Genomic DNA, 12,009 nt, shown 5'->3' on the forward strand with positions numbered 1-12,009 from the left:
ACCCCTTGAGGGCAATACGCTGAAGTCTAGCCAGCACTTGAGGATTGGCAACCTTGGCCTCTAGCTCTTGCCAGCTTGTCAAACAGGCAAAACATAACAACTCAGTGCCCCCTGGATCAAAGGCCAGATATCTGATAGTCAGAAATCCCAAATGTTGCAGGTCTCCCTGCCATTTTTGCCACAAGCATTAAGGGGTGCTGAAATACAGGTCCTAGGGGAAATTAGATTATCAACAGTGCTAAGGCATGTTCCCAGATAGAGGTGGAGGATAGTCCTCAAGGCAATAGGCCTGGAATTCCTCTGGCCAGTAGTCCTGCTGCCATTACCTCAACAAGGGTTTAGAACATTCCTCCCAGTTGATGCTGGCAGAGGATGCCATGGAGTTGATAATGCACTCTTGATCCCATGCCCTCCAGTCACAGAAAGCTTCAAGCATATTGACAGACATTGCATGCTCAATCTAGGGACACCTGGTTGCAGACCTAATGCAAAGAAGCAGGCATTCATGCCAAACTACACCCTCAAGCAGCTGCTAATGAATCTCCCGTTAAAGCGTACTGCCTGCCTACAACTTCCCCTTTTGCCACAGATTAGTCTCAATCTTGCACATGGTCTGCAGGAAGTTCTGCTGGTTCATGGTTAGAACTTCTGAACCACAGAAATGCTTCAATATATGTTTCACGCTACAAGCTTAGTATGAATCAGACTTTGATATCATTAATAAATATGCCTTTCAGCTCTGCAACAACTAAGTTTGAATCAGCAATTGGAAAGGGTATCCCCATGTATAATTCAACGAGATTCACAGTGGTAATGTTAAGCGAGTTTATCCATCCCCAATAAACTCTTGAGCTTTTATATAGAGTTATTCACGACAACCGTACATGGCAAAGTGCTTTACAGTCAACGAAGCAGCTTTAAGAAGTGTGGTCAACGTTATAACGCGGAGGCGGGGTGGGAGAAGAGGACAGTACGGTCCTTTGAAAATACCAGCCGGCAACAGACAAATCCTGCATTTATTAGAGGTCTGCATGAGGTGAAAAAGGAAAGTCTTTGAATGTCCTCTTCTCCGCACTTTACTATTGGTTAAGTTTCCTACACTCTCTGGCAGCTGCGTGATCTGGAAAAGAAGCCACATCTTTTCCCGTTGGGTTGGAGTTGGGTAGAGGAGAATCAGAGACACTCGGTGCTGCCCCGGCACTGCGATCAGGGAGCAGGCAGAGGCCTGGAGCCCAGCGGGCGGTGACTGCCGCTTAAATCCTGGCAGTCAGCCGCCCCTCCACTGCTCTGGCTGGTACTCACTCACACCCATCTCTCCCCACCCCCCGAAAACCAGCGGCCAGCCGCAGGCCAAAGCCTCGACACTCACTCACCCGCCGCCGGCCCCCGGAGTGTTCACACCGAGCCTGAGCCGGCCGCCATTACCACGCAGGCGGAGTGTTGTGTTTATTCACGTGACCCTGACGTCAGCGAACCGCCCAGCTCCGCGCGCCATCAGGAGCCGGGAGGCCCTTGCCTGCTGATGGATGGCTGCAGGCACAGACACCCAGTTGTTAACATTGGCTAATACTGCAAGTAAAGAAAGCAGATTTCTTTTAACATTTTTTATGTTGAAACAAAGTTCAGAAAATTCATCATGATCTCCTTGATCTATGGCCACTATTAATAAGGTCTAGGATACTGCATGCTTTATTAACTGCCCTCTCTACCTGTCCTGCCAGCTTTAATGACCTGCAGACAGGGTGGCACAATGGTTACCACTAAGATAAAAACAAAATACTGCACAGTTGCAAAATCATATCTAATATTGGGCGGGCTCATGAGGTAATCTCTGGAATTCTCTGCCCGTTGAAGTGGTGGAGGCTACCTCGCTAAACATATTTAAGTCACGGGTAGAGAGCTGGAGGAGATGGCAGTCAAAGGGAGGGGCAAAGGCCACAGACGCATTTGAATACAAGGAATTTTATAACCAAAGCATTACTTAATTGGAAGGCAGTGTAGGTCAGTGAATGCTGGAGTGATGGGTGAACAGGGCTGGGTGTGGGTTTGGACATGTGCTGGATGATCTCGAATTTATGCAGAGTAGATTATGGGAGGCCAAGCAGAAGTGTGACAGAATAGTTCGGTCTGGAGGTAGCAAAGGCATGGAGGAGAGTTTCAGCACAGATGAGCTCAGGTGGGAGCAGAATCAGGTGATGCGATGGAGGTAGTTTTAGTTCTTCTCACATTATTGTAGTGAATCGAATATTTCCTAGAAAATAACAGTGGGAAAAAACCTGATATCCTAATATGAGTTGTTTAATGATATGGAATAGTGCTGTCAACACTAGTCTTAGATATGAGAATTTTAGTCACACACCATATAACTGTGCTGTCATAAATGTGGTTAAAAGCAGCAAGCTTTGCTTGTCACATGGGCTGCAGGAGATGACCAAGTTGCATTGATAATACTTCTCATATTTTTTGAACTGGCTTTTTTTTATTTCTTCACTCAATGTTTCTTTTGTCCTTTCTCCCCTTTTCTCTCTCTAAGAGAATATTTTCAAGCATTTTCTTTTGAAAGCTTTACAAGGCCATCACAACAATGACTAACCATTCAAATGTAATTCACTGGGTGTAAAGAACTTTGTGAAATTCTGATATTATGAAAGAGACTATAGAAATGGCGGCACAGTGGTTAGCACTGCTGTCTCGTAGTACCAAGGACCCGGTTTCAATTCCCCGCTTGGGTCACTGCCTGTGTGGAGTCTGCATGTTCTCCCTGTGTCTCTGTGGGTTTCCTCCGGGTGGTCCAGTTTCCTCCTACACTCAGAAAGACATGCTGGTTAGATGCATTGGCCATGCTAAATTCTCCCTCAGTGTACCCGAGCAGGCATTGGAGTGTGGCGACTAGGGGATTTTCACTGTAACTTCATTGCAGTGTTAATGTAAGCCTTACTTGTGACTAATAAGTAAACTTTAACTTTAAGAAATGTAACTTTCTGTCCTGTCCTGGATCGATGGCGGGTTTTCGCTATGATTCATGATATTGGCCAGAATCTTACTGCCCCGCATGCCACAAGAATCAGAGCGGACAAGGGGTAGAAAATGGAAAGGGCTGGTGACCTTGTTTGTGATTTTCTGGGACGAGTGAGGCTGTGAAATCCCTCCCAAAATTGTCTTCATAGCAGACCTCGCTTTCTCTGACTCCCCTCACAAGAGAACAAACAAAATACCAGGAAATATTAATACAATAGATTCTCTATTTTGGTTGCGAATCTGTGGTCAGAAATTACAATCTCACGCAATAGCAATAGCAAAAAAACAGCTTTTTAAATTTTCAAATAAACTTTGGGCTACGTAATATAAGGAGCAATAGTGGGTAATTCCCCTAAATATTTTCAGTGTTTAACAGATTGGCCATTCTCTATATACAGTGGCAGATGGTGCTGATCAGACAGAAGGAGTACTTCTCTTTGGTTCAAGTGACTTTGGACCTAGACTAAAAGCAGATTGCCAGCCAGAGTCTTTCGGCAGCATCCTGAGGACTGAATCTTCTTAATATCCATCGAGGAGACTGTCTTACACTTCGGATGCTTTTAAACCACCGCTATATTGTCTGTTCACATTAGTGGCACTTTAGGTGGGTTAGGTGGATTGGCCATGCTATATTTCCCCATTAGTCTCAGGGGGACTAGCTAGGGTAAATGCATGCAGTTATGAGGGACAGGGCCTGGGTGGGAATGTGGTCAGTGCAGACTTGATGGGCTGAATGGCCTCCTTCTGCACTGTAGGATTCTATGATAGGTTTTTGATAGACAAGGGAATTAAGGGTTATGGGGAGACAGCGGGAAAGTGGAACTGGTCCACTTCAGATCAGCCATGATCTTATTGAATGGCGGGCCAGGCTCGAAGGGCTAGATGGCCTACTCCTGCTCCTATTTCTTATGTTCTTAATCAATACTTTGCACATTGCAAACAGCCGAAAGGACATGTTGTTTGATTCAATCTGCTGCCAATCATTGGAATGAATGGCCTGTGTTCTTAGTGTCATAATGGCACTGAAATTCATTTACCACATTGCTCACTTGTGTGTTCAGCAGAACATCTTTTATAGCTTGATAGCAGTGTCCTGTTAATGGAGAATACCACTCATGTTGCTGCTGCGTAGTACTGTATGTAATGCATGTACTCATGTTGCTACTGCATAATACTGCTAGTTTTACTTGTTTCTCAAAAACTGGAAACTGCTGGAATCTGAAACAGAAACAGAAAGTGCTGGAAAATCTCAGCAGGTCTGACAGCATCTGTGGAGAGAGAATAGATGCAATGTTTCAAGTCTGGATGACCCTTTATCAGAGCTCAATTATAGAATCATAGATTGGGAGGCATGCCTTATGAAGATAGGTTGAGGGAGCTAGGTCTCTTCTCCCTGGGGAGACGAAGGTTGAGAGGCGACCTGATAGAGGTTTATAAAAAGTTGAGAGGAATAGATAGGGTGGATTCTCGGAGGCTATTTCCCAGGGCTGAAATGGTCGCTACGAGAGGACACAGGTTTAAGGTGCTGGGAAGCAAGTACAGAGGAGATGTTAGGGGTAGGTTTTTCACTCAGAGAGTGGTGAGTGAGTGGAATCAGCTGCCGTCGGTGGTGATAGAGGTGAACTCACTGGGGTCTTTTAAAAGACTTCTGGATGAGTATATGGGATTTAATGGGATTGGGAGTTACAGATAGTTCTATGGCTTGGTAGGTATAGATGTGATTGGCGCAACTTGTGGGCCGAAGGGCCTGTTTGTGCTGTAGTGTTCTATGTTCTACAGTGCAGAAAGAGGCCATTCGGTCCATCGAGTTGCACTGACCACAATCCCACCCAGACCCTATTCCCATAACCCCAGATATTTACCCTGCTAATCCCCTGACACTAAGGTCAATATAGCATGGCTAATCCACCTAGCCCGCACATCTTTGGAGGAAACTTGAGCACTCGGATGAAACTCATTCACACACGTGGAGAATGTGCAAACTCCATACAGACAGGGACCTGAGGCCGCAACTGAACCCAGGTCCCTGGTGCTGTGAGGCACCAGTGCTAACCACTGTGTCACTGTGCTGCCATCTTCAACAAGACAGGCTCTAACCATCACCTCTTGACTTCAATGGCATTGCCACTGCTGAATCCACACATTCAACATCCTGGGTTTACAATTGACCAGAAACTGAACTGGACTTGCCATATGCTGTGGCTATTAGAGTAGGCTTGGAATTCTGTGTTGAGTAACTCGCCTCCTAACTCCCAAAGCCTGTCTACCATCAACAAAGCATGTTAGGAGTGTGATGGTATACTCTTTCTTTGCCCGGATGATTGTTGCTTTAACATCACTCAAGAAACTTGACAACATCCAGGTCAAAGCAGCCAATTGCTATCTGTTCCACAAATATTCAATCCCTCCACACCATTGAACAGTGGCAGCCATCCATAAGATGCACTGCAGAAACTCACCAAAGTCGCGTAGGAAGCATCTTCTGAACTGAAGGCGGAAAAAAAACCATAAAGATGGGTACCTGGCATAAAAATAGCTGTCCGGCACATAATGGGTTAAAAGGCATTAAACCTGCACTGACTTCCAGCACAGACACTGATTTTCAAACACAGACAATCACTTAAAATTTAAACCACAGGATAGACAGTTAATTGAATTAAAACAGGGAACAAACGCTTCAGGAAGCCAGGCACCTTAAGAACATAAGAAATAGGAGCAGGAGTAGGCCATCTAGCCCTTCGAGCCTGCCCCGCCATTCAATAAGATCATGGCTGATCTGTCGTGGCTCAGTTCCACTTTCCCGCCCTCTCCCCATAACCCTTAATCCCCTCTCTTATCAAAAACCCATCAACCCGCGTCTTAAAAATATTTAGCGAGGCAGCCTCCACCACTTCAACGGGCAGAGAATTCCAGAGATTCACCACCCTTTGAGTGAAGAAGTTCCTCCTCAACTCCGTTCTAAACCGCCCCCCCTTTATCTTGAGGCTGTGCCCCCTAGTCCTACTGTCTTTTTTGAGCAGGAAGAGTCTCTCCACCTCTATCCTATCCATCCCATTCATCATCTTATACGTCTCAATGAGATCTCCCCTCATTCTTCTAAACTCTAACGAGTACAAGCCTAGTTTATTCAGCCTCTCCTCATAGCTCACCCCCCTCAACTCCGGTATGAGCCTAGTAAACCTCCTCTGCACTCCCTCCAAGGCCAAAATATCTTTGCGCAGGTGCGGCGCCCAAAACTGCACACAGTACTCCAGCTGCGGCCTCACCAATGCCCTATACAGCTGCAGCAAGACCTCCCTACTTTTATATTCAATCCCCCTCGCTATGAAGGCCAGCATCCCATTCGCCTTCCTGACCACATGCTGCACCTGCAAGCTGGGTTTTTGCAACTCATGCACAAGGACCCCGAGGTCCCTCTGCATCATCACCTGCTGCAGTTTTTCGCCACGTAAGTAATAGTCCTTCCTACCATTATTCCTACCAAAGTGGACCACCTCACACTTGCCAACATTAAATTCCATTTGCCATTTCCTGGCCCATTCGCCCAGCCTATCTAGATCCTTAAAAGAGATAAAGATAGTCCTGGGATAATGGGGATTAAGAGCAGGAATGCATAAACACAAAGGAACCATGTACTACAAGAGTAGAATAAATTAAGTCATTGATAAGAGGAAATGTACCCATTCATGGAACAATGTGATATTGAAACAATAATGGCTCTACCTGTCCATAATAATGAGCTCAGAAATGTTGTACCCATTTGATTATAACTATGTGATAATCGTGTCTGGTCCACCTATTGTGTAAAGGGTATAAAGGTGGACTGTTTCTATTGTTTCATCGAGAGAAGGTAGCTGTCCAGTAGTGTGAGGTGCTGGTGCCTTTTCTTCACGAAGCTTCATTAAATAAAACTGTATTGCTGTTCCTCTAGTCTGACTCCAAAGTGGTAATTTTTCCCACAACAGAACACATGATCACTACCATCTAGAAGGACAAGAGCAGCAGATACCTAGGAACACCACCATTTGGAGATTCCCCTCCTGACTTGGAAATATAGCGCTGTTCCTTCACTGTCACTGGGTCAAAATCCTGGAATTACCTCTCTAATAGCACTATGTGTGTACCTATACCACAGCAAATACAATGGTTTCAGAAAGCACCCTCTGAACAACATCTAGGGATAGATAATAAATGTTGGCCTAGCCAGCAATGCCCAATGAATAACAAAACTGTCCAAAACTTTTCATTGGCACGGATATTATTTTCATACTTATATTTGGGAATGTGGAACTGAGCCACGACAGATCAGCCATGATCTTATTGAATGGCGGGGCAGGCTCGAAGGGCTAGTTGGCCTACTCCTGCTCCTATTTCTTATGTTCTTATTTCTGTAGTCTGGTCTCTCCACAGATGGTGATACTGACAATGTTCCGTTGGTCCCATTGCAACTGCCACAAATCTTCGGGTACCTGTTTGCAACCCCACACTGCTGCCTCAGCACCAAGGCCCCTGGTTCAATTCCAGTCTTATGTGAAGTTTGCATGTTCTCCCTGTGTCTGCATGGGTTTTCTCTGGGTGCTCCGGTTTCCTCCCACAGTCCAAAGATGTGCAGGTTTGTTAGTTGGCCATGCTAAATTGTCCCTTAGTGTCGTAGGATATGTAGATTAGGGGGATTAGTGGGGTAAATGTGAGGGTTTGTTATTTTAATTTTGCTGAAAATAGAGACAAGCTATAAAAAATTTTAATTTCACACTCATTGGGATAACTCCAAAAACCACAGGGGAACAATTTTCTCTGCATGAGAAGAGAATGCTGATTGGTTTGAAAGTGGACTCTGATTGGTGGAGGCATAGAAAAAGGTCTGACAACACCAGGTTTAAGTCCAACTGATTTATTTGACAGTACACTCACTAGCTTCTGGGTTAATCCCTTCGACAGGTGAATTGCCATGGAGAATACAGCATGGAACAGTTAACTGCCCAGTTTCGGTTAAATTCAAAACAGGCAGGTGGATTCTGATTGGTCAAGGCATTGCCCTGGGGAATGAACAAGGGAAATTTTTGTTTAGTTGAAAAAAGTGCAAAGTGTGGATGTGTTCCTTTGGAATGCAAAGGACAGGGGCCTGCGTGTGAATATATGTGGCTTCTGGCAAGCTTAAGTAGGTCATATTGCAAGTCCAACTGATGTTTTCAATGTAATTCTTATCACAATCAGGATCATTTAGCAGGTGTTGTCCAGTTGCAAAATCATATCTAATATTGGACGAGCTCATAGGTAATCAATACTTTGCCTGTTGCAAACAGCTGAAAGGACATGCTGTTTGATACAATCTGCTGCCAATAATTGGGATGAATGGCCTATATTCCTGGCATCATAATGGCACTGAAGCTCATTTACCACATTGCTCACTTGTGCGTTCAGCAGAACACCTTTTATAGCTTGATAGCAGTATCCTACTAATGGAGAATACCACTCATGTTGCTACTGTATAATACTGCTGGTTTTACCTGTTTCCCAAATATTTGCATTACCTTACCTTGCAGGGTGATTAAGGTAGACCAGACACTTTTCTATCAGAAAGTGTTGGCCTTAGGTCCATTCACGGGTTTGACCGATATACAACAAGTGATGATCTGATCAAGGTAGCCATTATCCCGCAGAATGAGTTTGATGCACCCTGTTTCAGCATCATGCTTGCATAGTGAGCAAATGGCACAGGTCCTACTTACAAGGCTGATAAGGCCAATCTTATAGCACATGGAACTGTAGGAATCCCAATGCACATAGTAACCAGTGAAGGTAGGCTTGTGGTAGCCTATTGTAGAGAGCCCATTGGTAGATTGCTCAACTGACGCATTGGAGTTCCTTTGATTGCTCTATTTCAAAGCTCAATTTGAGTGCAGTTGTGTAAGAAAGTTCTTACATGCAGCTGCAGATTCAGTTATAGCAAATATATTATCTTTATATCAGAAATATGCAGGAGACTAGGTTCATATTTCTCATGGAACCTGACAGGGGGAGCTCATCCTGCAGGGACCCATGGCAACAACATCTATTTGGGCACATATGATGTTGTTTAAACTGTATTCAATTGCACGAGTTGCTGAATTCATAAGTTCAATAAATACAGGTTAAGATATTTGTGGTGCATCTAGATCTCCTTGATGTAGTGACACGGTGCAATTGTCTGTGTCTTCCTTGAATGATACACTGATGAACAATCTCAAATAAGCACATGAACATAGCATTGCTATCGATGTGCAAGTTGTCAGTATTGTCTTCATAAAGGTGAAGGAATCCTGCATCATGTAAGTGGAAAATTTGCTCAGAACTGATTGTAGCAACTCACTTAATAGTGCTGCAGAACTAGTCATCAATAAGATAGGATGTAAAAACACATCAGTTTTTTGTGCCTTGGGTAAATCATACATATATGGACATAGTGAGCTATGAGGGTGAATCCTATCATATATACCACCTGGCAGTTTGTTACTCATAAATAAGTTCAACAGACTATTTTTTAAACTTGTTTTGAGCAGGGCCGTCCTATCATCTTTAGCAGCAGTCCAACGGATACCAATTTGGACCCGTCATTGAGACGGGCAGGTAATTTGTTGATATAGTTATGCTTGTTGAGGATGACTATTCCACCCCTTTGCCAGTTTAATGGATGTGTATGGCCTTGAGACCTCACAGATCTATCAGACATTTGTGTTGCATGTGAAAATCAGCCATTATTTTAATTAACAATTTTAATCCCACAAATGTGAAACACAAATACCTAAATTCACACAAAATTTTACTGAAAAACACTATTTGACAAAAATATTTGTTTTCACAATTAATTTGCTTTCATCTGTTTTACTTGGCTTGATTCTGGTTTAATTGGATTTTTTTTAACTGTATGATTCCTATTAATCATTCTTTACATCCTCAGTGTCAATTTCAAAATCCTCAGGATTAAAATCTACACCTACACCTATTTTTTCAATATTTGGTAATGCTCTGAATACTTCATCATCATCACCAGTGTCATAGGCAACACCTGTAGCATCATTTTGTTCATTCTCAGCATCATCTTTCCTTCCAAAAAATTGAATGCAATAGTCAAGTGCGGCCTAACCAAAGTTTTATAAAGCTGCAACATGACATCCTGACTCTTGTACTCAATGCCCCGACCAATAAAGGCAAGCATGCTATATGCCTTCTTTACCACCGTATCTACTTATGTAGTGGAATCAATAAACTGCACTTTATTTTAACCTTTGTTTAGTTATTATGTTGCTTCAGTAAGTTTATAGTATCAGAGCCATGAGGAAATTATTGTTGGATTTGGACTTAACAGCATGTTCTTAGCATTAGAAATGCTTAGCAATAGGGCGGCACAGTAGCATAGTGGTTAGCACTGCTGCTTCACAACGCCAGGGACCTGGGTTCAATTCCTGGCTTGGGTCGCTGTCTGTGTGGAGTTTGCACATTCTCCTTGTGTTTGCATGGGTTTTCTCTGGGTGCTCTGGTTTCCTCCCACAGTCCAAAGATGTGCAGGTTAGATTGATTGGCCATGCTAAAAAATTGCATTTAGTGTCCTGAAATGCATAGATTAGGGGGATTAGTGGGTAAATATGTAGGGATATGGGGGTCGGGCCTGGATAGGATTGTGGTCGGTGAAGACTCAATGGACTGAATGGCCTCTTTCTATACTGTAGGGTTTCTATGCCTTTTGATCTAGATTACCCAGGAACAAAAGTACAGGAAATCTTCCCTTAATTATCTCATTCACATAATCATAACTGAAAGTACTGTACTCTTCCACTTTGTAATAATATGACAGCTGCTGTTGTGGATTGAGCCAGTCTACTACTGCTATCAATTGACAAGCTGAAAGTTGGCACAAATTATATTATCAGTATCTGGACTGCTCATGTTTACATAAGACACTGGATGTACCATCGCTTATAGACACCAAAGCAATCAAATGCACAATGCTTTCACTTGTCTCTGCATTCTTGATGCAAATATATCCAAATTAACAATTCTGGCTGTAGAATAATATTTTGGATATTTTCATTGCCATATGTGACTAATTTTGAAAATTTTATTTTATTGGTTTAGAAAAGGATCTCAACTTCAGTTGGATTCTTAGGGCTGGATTTACATGGAGTCAAAATTACTCAAGCCATTTAAAATGACAGTGGGAACCAATTCCAGGAATCCTATCCCATTACTGGCAATTTTGCCAGTATGGGGTAATGGGGTGGACAGTGAGCCCAGTAGGCATATCATGCACTCCCCCCTTGTAATTTTCATGGAGTTGGGCCAGACTTCCTATGATTAGTGGTTCACAACTCCTCAGAGGAATTGCGAACTATAATTCAAATTTGAGACTAAATGTAAGTAGAAGATTTTATCCATGTCCCTGCCATGCTGCCATACTACCTCCATATTCCATGCTCTCCATGCTACTTTTATGCTCTCCATGCTCTCATTGTCATCTTCATACCCTCTGCACCACTTCCATGCCCTTCCACCATGCACTATATACAAAATCAATGAGCCATTTAATAACAATAATAACAATTGTCCAAAGCTAAACATAAAAACACCAATTCAAAAACCTGCTGTTCTTACAGCCAAATAAAAATATCAATCAGACAGGGCCATTATAGTATCAATCACAAGATTCATCCAATTCTCACTTCTTAATCTTGTCCAAGTAAACATACAGACATTGCCAAAGGAGATCACAAGAACAACTTGTTATAATCTCATAAATATGTCAATCAAGTAAAGTAAATGCTCCACTTCAATTTGTCAAAACAGACTCCTAGTATTTTTCAAGCTTGGCCAAGGATTGCTAATGAACTCAGGTGGAAAACTAGTTGTCTGGCCGTCTGTTTTTGCTGATACCATTCCCAGATAAAATGGTATCATTATGAATACTTGGATATGTTCAAAAATACTCACAAATGTTAAGAAAAACAGCCATTGTTG

General features: G+C 43.0%; 1 protein-coding gene across 3 annotated transcripts in view; it reads right to left on the bottom strand.

The window, feature by feature from the left end:
- mios (missing oocyte, meiosis regulator, homolog (Drosophila)) overlaps nt 1-1,453 on the bottom strand; it is a 45,952-nt gene extending 44,499 nt beyond the window's left edge. Inside the window, exon 1 of one of the 3 annotated variants that reach the window (XM_080207688.1) lies at nt 1,374-1,453. The gene's annotated coding sequence lies outside the window, so the exon portion shown is untranslated. Of the gene's footprint in view, nt 1-1,369 lie in introns of all 3 variants that reach the window. The other 2 variants (XM_080207699.1, XM_080207718.1) reach the window with 2 other exon arrangements.
- Nucleotides 1,454-12,009: the final 10,556 nt, after the last annotated feature.

This window comes from Carcharhinus amblyrhynchos, chromosome 2, assembly GCF_965287045.1.
Source record: "Carcharhinus amblyrhynchos chromosome 2, sCarAmb.v2.hapA, whole genome shotgun sequence".
In the NCBI taxonomy this organism is placed as follows: Eukaryota; Metazoa; Chordata; class Chondrichthyes; order Carcharhiniformes; family Carcharhinidae; genus Carcharhinus; species Carcharhinus amblyrhynchos.